This window comes from Penaeus japonicus, unplaced genomic scaffold, assembly GCF_977035675.1.
Source record: "Penaeus japonicus unplaced genomic scaffold, GWHDUDI00000001_assembly GWHDUDI00000004, whole genome shotgun sequence".
Classification (NCBI taxonomy): Eukaryota; Metazoa; Arthropoda; class Malacostraca; order Decapoda; family Penaeidae; genus Penaeus; species Penaeus japonicus.
The window spans coordinates 9967716-9978597 of record NW_028234406.1 but is presented as its reverse complement, the minus strand read 5'-3'; positions in this window follow the sequence as shown (position 1 = coordinate 9978597).

Here is a 10882-nt window from a genome sequence, read left to right as displayed (position 1 = left end):
CCTCGACAAAAACAAGCAACAAAAAAATACCCAAGAGTTTATAAAACCTAATAAATCGTTCAAAAACATCTTTAACCAAAAAAAAAAACACGAAACAAAAATAGAACAAAGGAAAAAGAAACAGAGTGAAGCAAGCCGGAAAACCCGAAGGAAACGTTGACTCCCATCAGTGACAACATGGCGATGCGCGAGCGGCCATGTTGACTGCATCTTAGCTTGGGTAAAATCCAATCGACTGGCGTTGTTTACCCATCAAATACCGGGTCGACCGTATTCTTGGGCTTTTCCTTATGCCCTGCTGTACGGGGGCTTGTCCGGCTCTCTCTTTTTGGATTGGCTGTGTTCAAGTCTGTTGGCCTGGCGCTCTCTCTCTGGCTGTCTCTCTCTCTCTTTCTCTTTCTTTCTCTCTCTCTCTCTCTCGCTCCTCTCCCCCCCTCTTCCCCTCTCTCCCCTCCTCATCCCCCTAGATTTCTATCCTCTCTTCTCTCTTCCTCTCCTTCCCTCCCCTTTCTCCTCTCTCTCTCGCTCTCTGGTGTGGTTCTCTCTCTCTCTCTCTCTCTTCTCTCTCTCTCTCTCTCTCTCTCTCTATTCTCTCCTCTTCTTCTCTCTCTCTCTCTCTTCTCTCTGACTCTCTGGGCTCTCTCTCTCTCTCTCTCTCTCTCTCTCTAGTCTGTCTCTCTCTCTCTTCTGGTTTCGCTTCTCTTTCTCTCTTCCCCTCTGCTCTGCTAGCTCTCCTGGCTCTCTCCTTCTCTCTGCTCCTCTCCTCTCTCTGTCTCTCGTCGTCTCTTGGTTCTCTCTCGCTCCCTCTCTTCCTCTCTCTCTCTTCTTTTCCTCTCTCATCTTTCTCTCTCCTCTCTCTCTCTCTGCTCCCTTCTCTCTGCTCTCTCTCTGCCTCTCTAGGGTTCTCTTCTCTCTCCGCCCGTTCTCTCTCTCTCTTCTCTCTTCTCCCTCTCTTCTCCCTTCTCTCTCTCTTCCCTCCTCTTGGTTCTCTCTCTGGTTCTCTCTCTGGTTCTCTCTCTCTCTCTCTCTCTCTCTCTCTCTCTCTCTCTCTCTCTCTCTCTCTCTCTCTCTCTCTCTCTCTCTCTCTCTCTCTCTCTCTCTCTCTCTCTCTCCTTTGCCTCTCTTTCTCCTTTCCTTCTCCGTTTCCTTTTCTTCCCTCTCCTTATCCTCTCCCTCTTCTCACCCTTTCACCACACTCTCCTCACCCTCTCCTCCTCTCACTCTCTTTCCCTCTTCTTATCCTCTCCCACTCTCTCCTCTCCTCTCGTCTCATCTCCGCTCCTCTCCTCTCTTTTTCTCTCCTGTACTCTCTTCACCTCACCTCACCTCACCTCAACTCTCCTCTCCTCATCTCTTCCTCTCCCTCTCTCTCTCACTTCTTCTTTCACTTATCCTCTCCCTCTCTCTCTCACTTCTTCTTTCACTTATCCTCTCCCTCTCCTCTTTTCTATCCTATTCTCAGTTTCCTCATTTTCCTCGCTTCTTCTTTCACTGTCTATCTTCCTCCCTTCCTTCTCCTTCATGTATTTTATTCTGTCAACTTCCATTCCCCCTTTCCTTGCATTATTATCCTCGTCTCTTTTTCTCGTTCTCTGTGTGTGTGTGTGTGTTCGTCTCTTTTCGCCTCGTTTCGTCTCTACTCCCCTCTCCTCGTTTCTCCTCGTCTTTCTTCATCTCTCCTCTCCTCTCCTCTCCTCTCCTCTCCTCTCCTCTCCTCGTTTCTCCTCGTCTTTCTTCATCTCTCCTCTCCTCTCCTCTCCTCTCCTACGTTCTTTCCCTCTGCCTTTCACCTCACTGACGTTCCTTGGGTGTATTGTGGATCAAGACTGAGTCTGTGAACTGCTTTGCGTGGCCTGTGTTGACCCTCCTAATACTTCAGTTATTCTAACGTGTGTGTGTATGAGAAGGCGAGAGTGGGTGGGAGGGGGAGGAGGGAAGTTGGTCAGAGAGGGTATTTTATGAGGGTATTAGGAGGGAGGGGAGAGAGAGGGAAAGAGGAAAGAGTGAGGGAAAGAGCGAGGAAAGAGGGAAATGAGAGATGAAGAGAAGGATAGGAGATGAGAAATCGGGAGAAGTTGGAGCCCGATATGAGGATAGAGAGTAAGAGGAGATAGCGCTCGATTAGGTGATCAAAATCTCTGTCAAATAACACTCAGTTCATATACAGCAAGATTTTAGACTCCCTATGATCTATATCACTCATTGTATATTGATGTGAAGATTGTCTGAAGAAAGATTATGAGAAAGGGAAAGAGGTCGAGGAAGAAAGAAAATAGTGAAAGAGAGACAAGAGTGAAGAGAGGAGAGAAAGATCGTAGGGAAGACTGAGGAAAGGTTAGTATATGAATCTGAGCGGACTAACTTATAACGCTAACTGAGTGGATCAATCATTAGCCCGAGTGTACCCGGTTAGACATACAAGTGATGTGTAACGTATCTATACACGCGCCTTCATCTCTAAATATTGTTAAGATCTAGATAACTGTGTTAATGTGTGTTCTCCCGAGATGTGTATTTTATTGCCATGATTTGTTTCTATTATTGCATTTGTTTATACTTTATGGTTCGCTTTAGGGATTAGAATCTTGTAAGAAGAGAGAAAGATGTGAGGAAAAGAAATAGTCTCGCGAGATTGTGGAAAGAGAGGGGTTGGAGAATGAAAGAGAGAGATAAGAGAGAGAGAGAGAGAGAGGAGAGAGAGTGAGGGTGATGAAGATAGATATATCGCGAGATAGAGAGAGAGAGAGAGAGAGAGAGAGAGAGAGAGAGAGAGAGAGAGAGAGAGAGAGAGAGAGAGAGAGAGGAAGAGGAAGAATAAGAGAAAGAGAGAGGGGGGAGGAGGAGTGGGTGGAAAGGAGAAGGAGATGGAAAGGGGGAGAATGAGAGGGAGAGGGAGAGGGAGAGGGAAAGAGAGAGAGAGGGCGAGGAAGAGGGAGAGTGAGATGGAGAAGGGGAGAGGGAAAAGGAAAGGGAAATGGAAAGGGAAAGGGAAAGGGAAAGGGAAGGGGAAAGAAAAGAGAGAGGGATAGAAAGAGAGATAACGTGAGAGAGAGAGAGAGAGAGAGAGAGAGAGAGAGAGAGAGAGAGAGAGAGAGAGAGAGAGAGAGAGAGAGAGAGAGAGAGAGAGAGAGAAAATGAGGGAGGAGAGAAAGAGATAAACAGATGTATGAAAAGGGTAAAGAGTAAACGCTCGCGAGAGAGAAAATGATAATGAAACAAAACAGATAAATACACAAATATCCAGACACCCAGAAAGATACATATATCTACAGCCAAAGAAAGTAGAAAGCAAGAGAAACAAACAGATAGATAGGAAAAGACATAGAAAGACACAACAAAACACAAACACACAGACACACAGGCATTAACATGTTCCAATCCAATATCGTTTTACATTTCCATGTTTGTGAGATTTCACTTACACTCAGCTGTTTCTGTTGATTCTGAAAACATGTTATCTGTAACAGAACGACTTTACAATTACGCTACACTAATACTGCTACCTCCCCCCCTCCCCCTCCCCCCCTTCACCTCCGTTTTATTCTGGGTGTGCGCTTTAATTCATGGTATCTTTGCCTTGTCTTTGTAACTTGAAATAAAAAAAAGTCAAATAAAGCCAAAACTGAATTAAAGTCACTGGAGTATAAAGTTATTCGTTACTTAAAGGTTGCGTGGAATCATTCTTGCTTAAAGGGTCACTTCGCCAAAGTGGAAACGAAGGTATGAAATATTTAAAACGATTGTTTAAGACTTTCGTTGCCTCGCCATTTTAGGTTTTCCTTCTAGAGTTCCTGAGTTTAAGAGAAATGATAGCTAGGGGTGTTTAAGCATGAGTTTTTATTGTTAGGATATTGGTTACTTATATCGGAATAACGCAATTACTTATATCATAAATTGAACTGTATTAATGAATCGGTCCCTTATATCGTAATTCATAGTTAATCAGTATTTAGTATATTTATATCATAATTGAATTCATAACTTTAACCGTAATTTACAGTTAATGGGCCATTCAAATGCTTATACTACGTTATTTATCTGTGTATGTATATGTGTGTATGTGTGTGTGTGTGTATTTGTGTGTGTGTATGTGTGTGTATGTGTGTGTGTGTGTGTGTGTGTTTGTGTGTGTATGTATGTGTGTGTGTGTGTCTTTAGTTGTTCAGTTGTTCAGTTGTTTTTTCTCTGTTAACACTGGCCGAAGAAGTCCTTTCTGATTCCCACAGCTTAGGACACCTGCGCGTCTTAATCCGGGCTTGGAGGGAATTCACAATTAAGTTTCATACAAAATACCATAAAGCTTAAAAGGGGATTCTATTGCAACTTATATACACGTGTGCAGATAGGTGTGTACACTCCCTTACAGATTTTACTTCATCTAACACCAATGAAACGCCGAATACTATTATAAATTACAGACACGCACATGCACTCAGACACACACATGCACACACACACACACACACACACACACACACACACACACACACACACACACACACACACACACACACACACACACACACACACACACACACACACACAAGAATAAAAAATACACATACATACAAAAAAGAAAGACAAATACGCACACACACAAAAGAAGAAGAAACAAAAACACAAAAACCACACACACACACCCACCACACCACAAAAAAAAAAAAAAAAAAAATAATGTAAAAAAAAAAAAAAAAATAAATAAAAAATACACATACACACAAAAAAGAAAGACAAACACGCACACACACACACACACCTACACACACACACCTACACACACACAAACAAACACACACACACACACACACACACACACACACACACACACACACACACACACACACACACACACACACACACACACACACACACACACACACACACACACGCGCGTATTTCAAGCCCATCATTCCCTTTGTCGCATCCTCAGGCTAGCTCGAAATAAGTAACCTTTCCCTTGTTGATTCAACCCACGATTGTCGACCTCTTCCCCTTACAATGCAGTTAAATTATAGACGTTGGCCTCAGTCAAACTTTAACAATCTTTCTCCCGCTCAGTAAGGTTCTGCCAACCTTGCATTCGCTGCGTGGGAATATTTCGCTCTCAAACTTTTCCTGGTTCCTTTGCTCCGACTGTTGACTTCGAGGTCTGGTATGGTGCTGGTTTCCAATAGGGTGTGGTTGATTTTGTTTATGTGGTTATGTTTTTTTTGTGTTTGGGTAGTGAGCATGTGTTGTGTGTTGTGATTGGGTGCTGTGTTGAGCGTTGTGATTGGGTGTTCTGTTGTGTTTTGTGATTGGGTGGTGTGTTGTGTTGTGTTGTGTGTTGTGATTGGGTGCTGTGTTGTGTCTTTGCTGTGTGTTGTGATTGGGTGCTGTGTTGTGTGTGTTGTGTTGTGATCGGGTTCTTTGTGTTGGGTTGTCTCAGTTCTGTGTGTGTTGTGTTTGGGTAGTGAATGTGCTTTGTTGTGTGCTGTGTTGTGTATTGTGATTTGGTTCTGTGTGTTGTGCTGTGTTGCGTGTGTGTTGTGTTTGGGTTCTGTGTGTTATGTTGTGTTGCTTGTGTGTTGTGCTGTGTTGCGTGTGTGTTGTGTTTGGGTTCTGTGTGTTATGTTGTGTTGCTTGTGTGTTGTGTTTGGGTTCTGTGTGTTGTGCTGTGTTGCGTGTGTATTGTGTTTGGGCTCTGTGTTGTGTCAAATCCATCAGCAGTTTCTGTCAAAGAGGAAAATCTTCTATTCTTTTTCAAGGAAGACAAACATTCTGACCTTTGACTGCGCTGTTGACTGACCCCATTGTCTTCCTCTGGATCTGTTGACACCTTGACTTCATTGTTTGTCTCAGGAATTAAGCGTTTTCATTAGCATTTGATAAGAGTAATAATGTCAGGATGATTTAATGATTATGTTGAAAATCATGACAGATAGAGATAACAAGAATGGCAATGATGATAGTAATGAAATTAATGATAATAATATTAATGCTAATGATTATGATAATAGTGAAAATGATAATAATAATGATATTGATAATAATGATAACAATGATAAAAATGATATTAATAACAGTAACAATGATAATAACAATAATGTTAATAATGACAACAAAAATATTAATGATAATAATAATGATAATAGTAGTAATACTAATAACACCAATAACAACAATAATAATAGTAACTATCATTTGAAGTCTTTAGCAATGTCATTATCAAGAAATACAATTTTTATGTTTACAGTTTTTTTTTCCGAACTCAGTGCAATCGAGAGAGTTTGGTATTGCATGGTTGAAAAAAACATAATGACGAGATACTTTTATTACTAAAAAAACAGTTGCATTGAAAAGTCTTGCGAAGGACTAAGTGACGAAGGACACAAAGAACGAGAGAAGAAACTGCCCCTAAAAAAAAATAACAATAGAAGAGAAAGAAGAATAAGAATGAGAAGAAACTGACAAACAGAAGAAGAAACAGAACCAGTGACAATAATAAAAATTATAATAATGATGATAAGAAGAAGAAGTAGAAGAAGAAACAAACAAAAAGAAGAAGAGGAAAAACCAGTAACAAGAATACGAATAAGAAGAAACAGTGACAAAAAGAAAAAGAAGAAAAGGGAAAAGCACTAACAAAAATTATAATAAGGAGAAACAATAAGAAACAGAAGAAGGAAAAAATAGTGACTAACAACAAAACGGTCTAGAGCGCAATGAATATATCAATAACAACTATATGTTACAAATGGACTTTCAGCGACCAGAAACACCATCCCATATTTTCCTCAACATTTTCATTCGTTCAGAAAAGAAAAAAGAAAAATAAGATAATAACAGTAAGAAAGAGAAAGTAAGAGAGAGAGAATGAGTGAGTGAGTGAGTGAGTGAGTGAGTGAGTGAGTGAGTGAGAGAGAGAAAGAGAAAAGAGAAAAGAGAAAAGAGAAAAGAGAGAAGAGAAAAGAGAAAAGAGAAAAGAGAAAAGAGAAAAGAGAAAAGAGAAAAGAGAAAGGGAGAAAGAGAAAGGGAAAGAAAAGAGAAAAAGAGGGAAGAAACGAGGAAGATAAAGAAAGGAGGAAAAGATAAAAGAAGAGAGAGAAGAGAGAAAGAAAAAAGGAGAATAGAGAAGAAGAGAAGAGACGAAAGATGAGAAGAGAGGAGAGAGAGAAGAGAATGAAAGAGAGGAGGAAGAGAAGAGAAAAAGAGAGAAGAGAGGAGAGAGAGAAGAAAAAAGAGAGGAAGAGGAGAAGAAGGAGAAGAAGAAGAGAGAAGAGAGGAAAGGGGAGAGAGAAGAGAGAAGAGAGAAGAGAGAAGAGAGAAGAGAGAAGAGAGAAGAGAGAAGAGAGAAGAGAGAAGAGAGAAGAGAGAAGAGAGAAGAGAGAAGAGAGAAAATAAGAGAGAGAGAGAAGAGAGAAAATAAGAGAGAGAGAGAAATAGAGCAAAAGCGAGAGCGAGAGAGAGAGAGAAAGAAAGGAGACCGTAAATATCTTCAGAAACTTCATAGTAAGGGAATAGTGAAAAACGAACAATAGAGATACACTGCAAATGGAGAGAGACAGAGATGTGGGTAATTCAAGGTGTCATGAGAAGTATTTAACCCTTTGAATAATGACCATGAAAAAGAGGCACTGTCGTTGATGTGGATTTCTTAAAGAAAACGGGAAGTACGACTGTTAATTCAAGCTTAACGAAAGAAAACGGAAATTAGTGTGGTTGATTGGGATTAACTAAAGAAAACCGAAATTAGTGCTGTTAATTTGAGTTTAACCAAAGAAAACGGAGACGAAGGTCCCGTGTCATTGAAGACAAATGAGATTTAAATTTTCCCAATTTAGTTCAGCCTTACGACATTGTAACAGTAATTTGACTGCAAATTGTTCTCTCTCAAGACTGTACCTTAATAAGATTTTTTTTCGGAACAAGTTCTGAACAACAGTTTAGCATTTTCTTGCAGTTTAGCCATTTGCATATATTACGCTCTGAATACACCGCGAATTTTAATAATTTTCTCAAGTAAGTTTATAATATATTACAAACGAATTTAATGTTAGGAAGCTCTCCATGCTAACACAAACAATGCCGAAATACACCACACATCTCAATATAAATATACTAAAGATACTATACCAAGTTATTCAGTAGATTCCAGTGCCTATGTCGAGCCTTCAATCAGGATTTAGCCGCCTCTGAAAACTGAAACACGGAAATCGAAACTCTGAAACGAAGGACTGAAAGCTGAAGGGGAGTGAAGGAGCCAAACGGACGTGTTGCATAATGAGTTCGAAGTGGCGATGTTGCAAGGACGTTCTAGAAATCAACAGGGACCACTAGGTGTAAGTGGCAGTATGCAACATGCATGTCGCACTCGGTATTATATTGCAACAAATTGTGCACCACATGCAGAATATACCCCCTGCGTTTAGCCTACTGTTTGGGGTGGCTGACACAGCGCCAAGGTTATTGCGGCGGGAAGTGGACGAAAGTATTCTCTCTCTCTCTCTCTCTTTCTCTCACTCTCTCCCTCTCTCTCGCTCTCTCTCGCTCTCTCTCTGTCTCTCTCTGTCTCTCTCTCTCTATCTCTCTCTCTCTCTCTCTCTCTCTCTCTCTCTCTCTCTCTCTCTGTCTCTCTCTCTCTCTCTCTGTCTCTCTCTATCTATCTTCTATCCTCTTTTCTTCTCTTCTCTTCTCTCTCTCTCTATCTTCTCCTCTCCCTCTCTCTCTCACTCTCTCTCTCCCTTCTCGCTCTCTCTCTCTCTCTCTCTTTCTCTCTCTCTCTCTCTTCTCATACTCTCTCTCTCTCGCCATCTCTCTCTCTCTCCCTCTCTCTCTTCCCCCACTCTCTATTCCCACCTCGCTCCTCTTCCTCTCTCTCTCTCCCCCCCCTCTTTCTCTCCCCCCCCCCCCCCCTCTCTCTGCTTTCTTTTCCTCTCCTTTCTTATTCTCTCTTCTATCTCTCACTCTCTCTTGCTGTGTGCGTGTTTGTCTGTGTGTGGTGTGTCTCACTCTCTCGTGGTGCGTGTGTGTGTGTGTGTGTGTGTAAAATATAATAATGCTGGTGTGTGTATGTGTGTGTGTGTGTGTGTGTGTGTGTGTGTGTGTGTGTGTGTGTGTGTGTGTGTGTGTGTGTGTGTGTGTCTGCTTGTGTGTGTGTGTTTGTGTGTGTGTATCTACAGTGAGAGAGAGAAAGAGAGAGAGAGAGAAATAGACGGAGAGAAAAAGAAGCGATCTCAATGTCTTCTGTTTGATCTTTTCATCTCATCTTTCATTCTTCCTTCATTGAAAAAAATAACAGAATTTAGTCCATGGTGTAATTTTCAAGCGTGTACTTTGTGAGTAACATTTTACGTGCATTGTTGACACGTACTCTGGCTTTTCACTTGGTCTGTTGACACGCAACAAACGCCCACTTCTTATACATTGCAAGGTTTTGACACGGTTCTTTAAGGATTGTCTACCGTTGTCTGTCTATCGTGTTGATGTATTTTGGGTCTATTGGAAATTTGATTCAGTGTCTGTTGGTGTTGTTATTGTATTGACCGTTATTCTTATTCTCTTCTCTATAACTATGTTGTCATTGTTATCATTATTATTGGTAATATCATAATTTTGTTAGTAGTACTGTTATCATCATCATCATTATCATCTGTTTTATTGCTATTATTATCAATATCATCATACTAATGTCATCATTAGCATTAGCACTGTCATCATGATAATTAAAGTTGTCATCATCATTATAAGTGTCATCATCACTACCATTATCGTTATTACTTTTATCTTTTTTTTATCGTCATCATTGATATCATTAGTATAATTACTGCTATCATTTTTATTATTGCTATGATGATCACGAACAGGATTATTATGATCGTTAGCGCAAACGTCATTATAATCAAATAGAAAATCTGTTCCATAGCGATTTTTATAATGCGCTGGTGCCAGATGTTGGCTATAAGAATGTCGCATTGTTTTTTGTTTTTTTTTCTTTGAGTTATGAGAAATTAATCTAGATATAAAATATTTGTAAATGTAAATGAATTAACACACACTGCATGTGCACAGAATAAAGAAATCTTTCAGATAAGAATTGTTAATAGAACGAATTTACACAGCTAATACCTTTGTTCAACTTTCTTGAACATTTACGAACCTTTTTATCTAGTAATCAAAATAAAGGAAAACTAGGTAGAGATACACAGTTTTTTTTTTTTTTTTTTTTTTTTACTTTTCTTATCCCACGATACTTCTTCATTAATCAAAGTGGATGCTTATATACGAATTCACTCACAAATATGAATAGGAAGTACAGTGTCTGAAATCGCCCGTCTGGATAGTGAATTGACACTACGAATGGGAAAGGCTACCTCAGCATTTGGTGAGCTAAGGGACAGGCTCTGGAACAACCATTATATTTCCATTAGAGTCAAATACAAAGTTTACAGCGCTATAGTACTGTCTTCACTCCTCTATGGAGGCGAAACACGGACGATCTCCTGAGCTCAAACTACATGCTTACATAATGAGGCATCTTCGGGAGGTAATGGGCATTTCATGGAGGGATAAAGTCACAAATGATGAGGTTTTCAGAAAAATCAGATTTACCATCGATGGCGGATACACTGATAAAAAAAAAGAAAAAAAAAAAGAAAAAAAAATATTCGCTGGCTAGACCATGTTCAGCGCGTGGAGAAAGACCGGCTTCCCAGGCAGCTACTTTCCAGAAACCAGGGCAGGCCACGTCTCAGGTTCAAAGACGTGGTGAAGCGGAATACGAAGTGGAGAGACATCAGATTGGATAGCTGGCAAAAGACAGCCCTGGATCGACCAATCTGGAGGAGACAGATCCGACGACCATAGAGAATAGAGCAGTCATCGTCGAGGCGAGAGACTGCTA